This window comes from Arachis hypogaea, chromosome 14, assembly GCF_003086295.3.
Source record: "Arachis hypogaea cultivar Tifrunner chromosome 14, arahy.Tifrunner.gnm2.J5K5, whole genome shotgun sequence".
Lineage (NCBI taxonomy): Eukaryota > Viridiplantae > Streptophyta > Magnoliopsida > Fabales > Fabaceae > Arachis > Arachis hypogaea.
Window position 1 is genome coordinate 114,455,057 of NC_092049.1, and position 10,597 is coordinate 114,465,653.

At 36.4% G+C, this 10,597-nt stretch overlaps 1 pseudogene; it reads left to right on the top strand.

Moving 5' to 3' along the window:
- The first annotated feature begins 354 nt into the window (after positions 1-354).
- LOC112742958 (phosphoglycerate mutase-like protein AT74) lies at positions 355-2,231 on the top strand (annotated as a pseudogene).
- The last annotated feature ends 8,366 nt before the right edge of the window (positions 2,232-10,597 follow it).

Here is a 10,597-nt window from a genome sequence, read left to right on the forward strand (position 1 = left end):
AGTGGAGAGGAGACGAGACTCTCACTCTCTATCTCTGAAGCAGCGAAGCATATGTGAATGTGACGGCTAGGGTTTTGCTTCATGGGCTCATATATATATATATATATATATATATATATATATCAGGGGTATTTCTGTCATTTGACATAAACGGGAATTTAACGGGTCTCTATGGGGTGGGTACCTCTACCCCCATCCCCGCCCTATTTATTATACGGGGCCCCGTCCCTTGTCCCTGCGGGTAAAAATCACCCCCCATATCTACTCCCCGGCGGGTAAATCCTCGCGGGTACCCGCTCCGCTGGGGATTTTCGCCATGCCTAGGAGACACGAGGTTTTACGTGTTTGGAGTCGATGGTATCACGGATGCTGCATGTTGCTCTGCAGCTGTCATGTGACGAATCTCTGCTGGGAATCTCTGATAAAGTTATTTCGAAAAATTGCACCAAATCTCTGCTATGTCAACACGCTACCTGCGTGTTGCCTGGGAACATGATACGTGGCGAATCTCTGCTAGGAATCTCTGCTACGGGTATCACGAACCTGCGTATTGAGCAATATTTCTGACATCTCAACAACTCTGTAAAACATCCCAAACACCAATATTTAACTAAATTACACACTTTCTTTTCCATATCTAAAATAATTTCTGTCAATCTGTATTCAATTCGTCATGGCTCACTTCGTTTTGCGATCTTTTTCTACTCTTTCGATTTGCATTATGATCAGTCTTAGCCCACCCATTCTATTTACCACTTGTGAAGAAAAAAGAGATGAATTTGAGTAAATAAAGTGGTTTTGATTTGTTTTAAGAAATAATAATTTTTTTAAAAAAATAAATATTCCAATTGGCCTTCAAAAAATATTAGATTCGACATTTTAGTTTCTAACAAATTGTTATTTTTTTAAAAATTCTCAAAAATTATTCTCATATGACATATTGATCCTTTTGTTATTTTAAAAGAGGATTATTTTAGTTTATAGTTATATTTTTTAGACTTAATTGTTATAAAATAAAATTTATTAAGAATTTATTTGTTAACCATGTATATTACAAAGGAAAATAACAGGGAGTCATCAAAATTTATTATCTTTTGTCATTACTTAGTCATGAATTTAATTTTTTAGTTTAATAATCTATCAACATATTTTATCTCATATTTTTAAATATTAATAATAACTAGTTAATAGCTAAAAACAATAAATTTTTATCGCCCTCTATCATTTCTTTAAATAAAAACTTTTTGAAGCAGATGACCAATTTGTATATTTATTTAGAGTAAAAGATAAATAGGTCTATGACCATTTTAAATGCGGATATTTTCGTTCTTCAAAATTAAAAAAAATATATTTAAATCTCTCACTTTATAAAATGCGTGACAATTATACTCTTCTGTCGAGTTGAAACTCAAAACGACAACGAAAAATGCTGACCTGTAGGGGTCAGACACTACTGTCCATTTTGGTTGACGATGTGGATGAGGAACAAATTGTTAATGGACAAATTAGCCCTTATTAGAACTCACGAGCAAAGGCAAGGCTCAATCAGAGGAATGCGGCTGCAGCATCAACGACATCATCCAGAAAGACGGTGACCACAACTGGCAACTCTACTTCTACGTCTCACCTTATCGAAGGACCTTTGAAACCCTCCAGAGCCTCACTCGCCCCTTCCCACGTCACAGAATTGCTGGCTTCAGAGAAGAGCCACGCCTCCGAGAACAAGATTTTGGCAATTTCCTGAACAGAGAAGATGAGAGTGGAAAAAGCAATGCGCCAGTTCTATGGTCTTTTCTTTTAAAGCTTTTCTGATGGAGAATCTGCCGCAGATGTGTATGATAGAATCACAGAATTCAGAGAAACCCTCAAAACAGATATTAACATAGGGTACTTTCAGCCACCTGCGAAACGCCACATGGACATGAGCTTGGTCATCATTTCCCACGGTCTAACCATTCGAGTATTTCTTATGAGGTGGTTCAAGTGGACCGTTGCCCAGTTCGAAGGCCTCCATAATTTGGACAACGGTAATATGCTTGTCATGGAAAGAGGTTATGGTAGAAGGTAATAAATTAATCCCTTCATATTCAAACCCTTATAATTCTCATGTATATTGTTATAAAGTATGTATACAAAGTAAATACACATACAGGTGTAGCTTACTGATGCATCACGATGAGGAAGAGCTAAGACGATTTCGATTGACCAATGAGATGCTCATTGATCAGTAGTGGTAATTAACCATCATTTTATTGTCCTTAATTTGCTATTTGTGTATGTTAATTATATTTATGTGTGTGATGAAGGCATAAATATGTCCATAAGAGTATTGCTAGGGAACCAAAAGTATATCAGCCAAAACCCAGCTAAATGTGTCTGGGCTGGGTCCCAATAGCCCAATACACATTAGTAACATCTAAAAATGACCTAGGGTAAACCATATTTACCCTCCCCCGAAAACCCTATCTCCTTTCACTGTTTTACCACACAGAATTTGAAAATCATCCACACCCGCGCCAAGCCTCCAGAACGATCGCGAAACTCTCTTCCCTCTCTTCTCCGGACACCGCGACGGTGCTCCTAGCGGTTCTGGCCATCGGGACTCCACTGAAGCCACCTGAGCGCAACCATCTTCCCTCACTTCTCCAGACGCTTCGACGCCGCGCCTACCCTCCCCGACCATCGCGCCTCCAAAATCAGAACTAGAGCGACGCCGCTTTGCTGTTGCATGTGGGTTTTCCCGGCGCCGCCTAAGCCATGCGGTGCACTTGCGACTTCCGCCGGTGGACCTCCACCTCACCATCCTGGAAACCCCCCGCTCGTCTCATTAATTGGTAAGTATGGAAGATGTTGCCTCTGACTTCCTATGCATGTTTTGAAAAGAGAATTGGATTGTGTTTCGTTGTAGTGGTTTGTATGAGTTCTAATTCGATGGATGTTCCTTTCAAGGTTTTACAGCTCTGGTAACACAATTTTGGGACATCACTGGTCCTTGGCAAATATAGCAGCCGCATAGTTTTCAAGTTTTTGGTGTGTTGCAAAATCTTGATCACAAGTAAGTATGTTTATAGACTCCTAATTGAATTTGAGTGGATTCTAATTAATCTCTCAAAAAAGGGAAGATAGGAAAATACAAAACTAAAGAGGCAAGGGTCACCGTATGATGAAGTAATGGATTAGTGTTGATATAAAAATGGTCCATATATCCTCTTATAACATGCCATTTCTGAGGTGGCACAGTGCCCAGCACTCGAAAAAGAATGATGAAAGTATATCATTACATCAATTAGAAATCGAATGTTTTTGATGTTTTGTTCGGATGTTGCAATTGGTACAGATTGGATGTTGCTATCATCTGGGTTGGATATTGTAATTGTAGTGGTTAGAGGCTAGATGTTTCTGTTCTGCTCTATGGTTTAGAGTCTATGAATGATGTTCATATGAGGTGTTCTTTGATATTGCTAATTTAGGGGACGTTTTTGTTGAGTAATTTTGGATATTTGAGTGTATGATCTTTTAATGTTTATTTGAGTGTATAATTTTGGATATTTGTGTGAATGATTTGTTACTAAAAGAATACACTGCTTCTTTGGAAGAAAGTAAAAAAAAAGGTGGGGAAGAAATAACATTAATTGGGTCTTTTTGACTTCTCACAAACTATCTATGCAATGTAATTTCCTGGTTCTCATCCTTTTACGGGGTCATTAGTAGCTAATATATTCAATCATCAGTGAAGAATTAGAATTAAATAAGGATACAAATAATTAATAATGCCACCAAAGAATTTTGGCTTTGATATTAGATTATACATTAGAGTACCGGTAAGAGACTAGGTAGATTGTCATTGGCCCTATAATAAATTCACCTTGTTTAATTTAGATTATACAATGCGACTTCCTTGCTGCAACTGGAACATTGATTTAAAAGGTTTGCATGCTTAAAATATAGTGTCAAATTAAATTTTGGGTTGGTTGTTGAAATAGAATAAAATGATCTTAAATTTGACTTTACATTAGAGTTAATTAATGAGATGAGATCAAGTTCTTGAAAGTATGGAAATTATAAATAGAGTATTTTTTCTTTAATTCAGATTTTGACAAGTTCTTGAAAGTATGGAAATTTTATTATGTTTTCTTCTGATTTGTCATAAGATGGTGATGTTATGTTGCATTATGTTTCGATTATCAAAAGGATGAAATAAAGAGTTCCTTTTTTAGCATCTATGTATCTTTATGCTTTAATTGGGAGTTGCAGATGGGTTTGGTTTTGAAATTGGCACGACTGTTTTCTTCTTCTTCCTCTTTTTCTTTTTTTTTCTTGTTTAATTATTTACTTGTTTATGAATCATTGGTTTCATTTTGCTTAATTTTTCAGCCTTTGTTGGCCTTGTTAATTAATAGAGATTATCCATACTTCTAAGCACATTAACTTCATTTAAGAATTGAATAATAACTGTTCAAGTAGCTATTTTTTCTTCATTTATTTTTTGAAATAACTGTAATTTGGATGGTGAAATTGTTGTTGTTGTCCTATATGCAGATTTGAGGGGCTGTTTCTTGTGAGAACTCAGGAGGATTGATTTGAAGTGAAACCCATCCAACATGGGGAAAAAGGTAAAATGATGCCTTTCATTAGAATTTTTGACTAGGTAGGAAAACTTCAATATAGACACCTGCGTTACCACATCTATGTTTTGCTTGTGGTAGAGTTATGTAGCTTAATATGGCATTTTCCGTCTTAAACTAGTTTCTTGTGAGCCTAATAATTCCTGTTTCGCTGTAGGTTTATCATTTCATGTTGGTGATTTTCTCAAGTTGATGGTGACAATGAATCGTAAACCTCTGAGTGGATGGTGCTTGAGCTAGGAATTATGATGTTTCTTTTACTTTGTAAATTGGATGGTTCTGGATCTGTTTTATGTTTTGTCATGTTTAAAGCATTTGAACTTGTTAGTACTTCGTTGATGAGTGAGTGGCTCATGATTTGTTAGATACTCGTCAGCAAGTTTCATATATTAGTTATTTCAGGATTCTCAAGCAATGTTTTTCCAAGTTAATGATGTCACTAGTTCATTAAGCAAGTTATTGCACATTGATAATATTGAGTGAACTCTGATCAGTGTATATAACCCTTTTGGTCATGTCTATGCTTAAGTAGCACTTCTGTCCATTAACTCTCGTGGTGTTAACTAAATGGAGGTGTTCTTTATTTTTTTATCATTGTTTTCTAATGCTGGAATTCTGAAGTTGTTGGAAATTAACACATTGCACGGACTTCCGTCGTGATCAGGCTACAGTAGGTAGGATTTTAAGTGGATGGTGTCTTTGATAGGGACTCGGATGTTTCTTTTACTTTGTAAATTGGATGGTTCTGGATCTATTTTATGTTTTGTCATGTTTAAAGCATTTGAACTTGTTAGTACTTCGTTGATGAGTGAGTGGCTCATGATTTGTTAGATACTCGTCAGCAGGTTTCATATATTGGTTATTTCAGGATTCTCAAGCAATATTTTTTCAAGTTAGTGATGTCATTAGTTCATTAAGCAAGTCATTGCACATTGATAATATTGAGTGAACTCTGATCGGTGTATATAACCCTTTTGGTCATGTCTATGCTTAAGTGGCACTTCTGTCCATTAACTCGCGGGGTGTTAACTAAATGGAGGTGTTCTTTATTTTTTTATCATTGTTTTCTGTTGTTGGAATTGTGAAGTGGCTGGAAATTAACGCATTGCACGGACTTCGGTCGTGATCAGACTACAGTAGGTAGGATTTTAAGTGGATGGTGTCTTTGGTAGGGACTCGAATATTTCTTCTCATTGTAAATTAGATGGTTTTGTATATGAGTTCGTTGTTTCGTGTGTTACGCATTAGCGACTGCGTGCACTTCATTGAGATATCAATGCGTTTTGTGCCTTTTTTTTTTTTAAATTCTTTTGGTCCGTTTTCACGGCAGATTTAAACCATTTAATTTTTTCGAACAACTATGTGACAATTTGTTTATTTAAAACCTTAACAAATGATAAACGGGGAAAAGATAACAACAATCGTGATTTTTATTGTCTTCTCTTTTGTTTCTTTGAAAAGATTACAACAAAACATGATAACTATAGGTGACAAAACAGAAAAGAAAATAGTTTATTAAGTTGTATGTAAGGAATGACACCAAACTCATACCAAGAAACCTATCTATATTTGCCTAAAAGAATTCAACAGGTGCATGAATCCGCCACTATCAACTCATTCCTACGACTGGAATTTTCTCTTCGCCTATGCCACTATGATCCGGCAACTGTAGCATCAAAACACAAAATTAGATACGAATTAAACTAGCTCTAACACAGAAAGTATTTAATACAAATTCTTAGTATACTTTAATAATATCTCAAATAAATATGTAACTGTACCCGAATTTTCCAAATAAATGAGCTTTTTGAATTATAAAAAACATCTACATTATACAGCTTTGTTTCCCTATAAATACTAACCAAAACTTTAGCCCAACCCAATTTGTATGAATGTTGGATTGGTTTGAATTTGTATAGTTAACGAGTTGATCACATAAGGAACTGATGCGTGAGCATCTTGTCTATATTTTCCTAGTAAATTTGCACCTAAATTGTTGAGTTTAATTAAGAATTAATTATATTTTAGCCACTATGGATGCTATTTTGAGTTTTGTGTAATTTTATTTATTTTAGGTAGCATTCGGATGGATTTGATGAAGTTTCTGCAGAGAAAGAGAAGAAGCCAAGGAGATGACCAGCGAATACCGACGCGGACGCATGGCTCACGCGACCGCGCGGAATGGAGGAAATCGCAATGACGTGATCGCGTGCCTGACGCGAACGCGTGGACTGGAATCTGCACAAATGACGCGAACGCGTGGACAACGCGGACGCGTCACATGTGCCACGTGCAGAAAAATGCAGAAAACGCTGGGGGCGATTTCTGGGCTGTTTTGACCCAGTTTCAAGCCCAGAAAACACAGATTAGAAGCTGCAGCATGGACAATTCAAGTGGTCCCATCCATCCATTGAAGATTTGATTATTTAAATTAATTCAAATTTAAATTCAAATTTTAATTCTAGGAAAAGATATTATTTTAATTTTTAGTTTTAGATATTAGATTTTAAATTTATTAGGATTAGTTATAAAAAGGGAGAAACTTTCCTTCCTTTGTAGAGAGGTCCTGGGGGAGATTCCACCTCATCCCATCAGGGGAACATAACTGACAATCCTAATTTTCTTTCTTTTCTATGAGCAACTAAACCTCCACTGTTAAGGTTAGGAGCTCTGTCTATTTGTATGGATTGATTTTATTACTTTTTCTATTTTAATTTATGTATGGATTTATATTTAAGAATTGTTTTCGCTCTTTATTTTATGAATTTGGGTGGAACGGAAGTATGACCCTCTTTCTATTTGAGTTCTTGTAAAACTTGGAAAAGCTCTTTACTTGAACAACAGCTTGAAAACATATTCTCCTAAATTTTAATTATTTGGACTTAACGGGATACGTGACATATAATCCTTTTATTTTTGGGTAATTAGAGTTTTTGTGGCATATAAACTGGAATTTGATTATCACCCTCTAATTGGAATTAATTGACCAAGGAATTGGCTGTTGATGAATTTTAGAGGAGACTAGGAAGGTCTAAGGAATTAGGGTCTAGTCACATATAGTTTGCCATAAATTAAATCCTACATGATTAAAATAGTTAGTAAGAAAAATTAATCCGGAAAAATAGATAACTCTAAAACCTTAACTATCTTCTCCATATTTTATTCCCAACTTATTTATCTGCCTATTTTCAATATTTTTTATATTGTTTAATGTCTTTTATATTGCATCTCAACACTATTTTCTGTTTGTCTAACTAATCCTATCAAACGCTATTGTTGCTTAATCCATCAATCCTCGTGGAATCGACCCTTACTCACATAAGATATTACTTGGTACGACTCGGTGCACTTACCGGTTAGTAAGTGTGGTTGTAAATACCGCACCAAATTTTTGACACCGTTACCGGGGATTAATTGTGATTAACAACTATTAATTGTTTGATTGTTTAGATTAAGCGTTTTAATTTTAATTTTATTTAAATATTATTTTATTATTATTTCAAAAAAAAATTTAAAATTTTCCTTGTTTTTCCGTTAGCAAACTCCCCTGCCCCCGTTTTATTAATTTTGTTTACTTCCGTTAAAAAACTTTTTTTTAAAAATCACGTCGAATTTTTTTTGGTTTTATTTTATTTCTCTTTTCATTTTCATTTTTTTCTTTTTCTTTCTTCGTTTTACTTTGTTTTCTTTTTATATTTACTTTTTATATTCTATTAGTTTTATTTTATTTTTATCAAAAAAAAATAAAAATAAATAAAAATAAAAATAAAAATATTTTAAACCATTATTTTTTTATTTTTTTACTTTTAATTTCTGAAATTAAGTTTGGTGTTTCCTAGTTAGTTTTATTTTAATTTTTTTTATTTTAATTCTTAGAATTATTTTCTTTCTTCTTGCTTTCCTGTTTACCACATGGTACGTTTAATCCTTTTTGGTGTTTTGTGTTGAAGAAAAATAATGGAGAGAGATCATATGGGTTACTACTCATACCCGAATAGTGATTCATATCCTTATGAATGGGGAAACTACCCAAATTTTGGTTGGCAATGTCAAAACCAAAGAAACCTCAGTGCTCCATGTTCCAACTATCAAGAGCCACCACCTTCATATTCATATCAAGAACCACCACCTCTCTATCCGTATCATGAACCATCATCTTTCTACGCATATCAAGAGCCACTATCTCCCTATCCATACCAAGAACCATCCTCTTTTTACACTTATCAAGAACCATCACCTCCTTCTTATTCATATCAAATACCATCAGATCTTGAGCTTCTCATGAAAGAATGCTTACATGATATAAAGACAAGTGTCAAAAATATAGAGAAGCATATGCAGTCGATTATCAAGTACTAGGAAGAGAAACAAGCAAATTCCTTCCCAAAAGATACAATACAAGATCCTATGGAAGAAAGTGAGGAAATCAATCAAAGGAGTTTATACTCCAGTGCATTAGAGAACTTTCCATCCTCACACATGGAAGAAGAGAAAGATGCAAAAACAAAGGAGGAAGATGCACCCACAAAGGAGGAAGATACACAACCTCCCATGCCCTTGGTAAGCAATGAAGAAGAGATTGAATTAAAAGAAAGCTACCAAGAAGAAGAGGTTGAAATTGAGGAAGCTTGCAAGGAGGTGATAGAATTCAAAGTAGAACACAAGGGAGTAGAGCTTGCAATACCTCTTCCAAAGCCATCACCATCCAATACAACATTCAAGTGGGTAAAATTCCTATCCTTAATCCTTACTTTTCCACTTGAATATGGGCTACTGGAGACGGATGGTCAACTTAGAGCTCTTTGTGGCATTAAGAGTAAGAGGAAGATGGTCAGTAGTAAGAGTTGTCAAGCAAGGTTCAATATGGTTGCAAGCTCCGAATTGAAGTGCAAGAATTAGTGTAGAGCTAATTTGAATGGATCTAGAAGGTTGCTTGGATGTCTCTGTGAGAATTCAGATTGCTTGCCACCCGGTGGGAACAATGGTGATACACAAGAAGACGGGTGTAAAAGCAAAGTTTAGGACCCTAGAATTCGTTCTCACAATCAACAATATTGGGGTCTTGTTACTTGCTTTAACTTGCTCAAAAGCGTTGTGCGCCTAGTTTGGGATCCCGGTAACCATTAGAATCACAAACATTGGTGGAGATTCCTGGATCAGTACAAGCACAAGCCACCATAACAAGAAGCTCACAACATGTCCAACTTAAGGACTTTAACTAAAAGTGCTTGGTGGAAGACAACCCACCGTGGTATGATCATTCCTTTTCATTCTTAGCTTTATTTTGTTTTATTTTTATTAGTAGTTATTTTTTTACTTATTTGATTTTTATTAAGTTCTTACCAATTTTCTGATCATGCAGCTATTTTATCACAGGAACCGAACACCTCAGCATAAAAAAAAAAGAGGCACACGACGCGATCGCGTCATTGACGCAAACGCGTCAATCATGTGTGCGTAAAAAATAAATTTGAACAGAGAGTTGCGCGGGAGTGGCGCAAGAACGATGCCTCTAGCACAAACAAGCCCACGCGGACGCATGGCTCACGCGACCGCGTCATTCATGATTTTCGCCACTTCATGCGACCGCGTCATCCACGCGGACGCGTGACCCGAAAAATCGACGTAGAAGGTGTCTGGACAGAGAGTTAAGCTGGCTTGAGGCAAAAAGTGTGCTAAAAGCACAAATTTGTCACGCGGACGCGTGCCCGACACGTCCGCGTTAATTGCATAAATGGTCATCCACGCGAACGCGTGCATGACGCGAACGCGTCGTAGGAAAATGTGGCTCCCAAGCCATGCGAACGGAAAGTCACGCGGGCGCGCGGATGGCTTCACGCGAATCGCACAAAATTCAGGGCACGCGATCGCGTGCCTGACGCTGACGCGTCATTAAGGAAGTTCTGCGACGTACGCGATCGCGTCATTGACGCGAACGCGTCGCTTGCGCCGCCCAGTTTTCTTTCTCTCTC